The following is a 264-nucleotide window of genomic DNA, read 5'->3' as shown; positions in this document are numbered from 1 at the left end:
ACGTGCTCGCCGCCGAACGCAGCTGCTCTGCCGTTGACTGATTAGGCAGTAAAGTCTCTCATTTGAGTGAGTTTCTTTGCTCCAAACGTCCCACCCAGTTCCCAGGCTACTGGTCTACCAAGGGTTTCTCCCAGCCCAGTGCATGCATAACCCCGACAGCGAGGCGGTGCCAGGCGTCGGAGGGGCTCTGCCCGTGGAGGACGTGCTCGCCGCCGAACGCAGCTGCAGCTCGGCGTTGGACCTGCCGTGCCCCGGCCGGTGGGG

This window comes from Merops nubicus, unplaced genomic scaffold, assembly GCF_000691845.1.
Source record: "Merops nubicus isolate BGI_N331 unplaced genomic scaffold, ASM69184v1 scaffold14565, whole genome shotgun sequence".
NCBI classification, from domain to species: Eukaryota; Metazoa; Chordata; class Aves; order Coraciiformes; family Meropidae; genus Merops; species Merops nubicus.
This window is presented reverse-complemented; position numbering follows the sequence as displayed.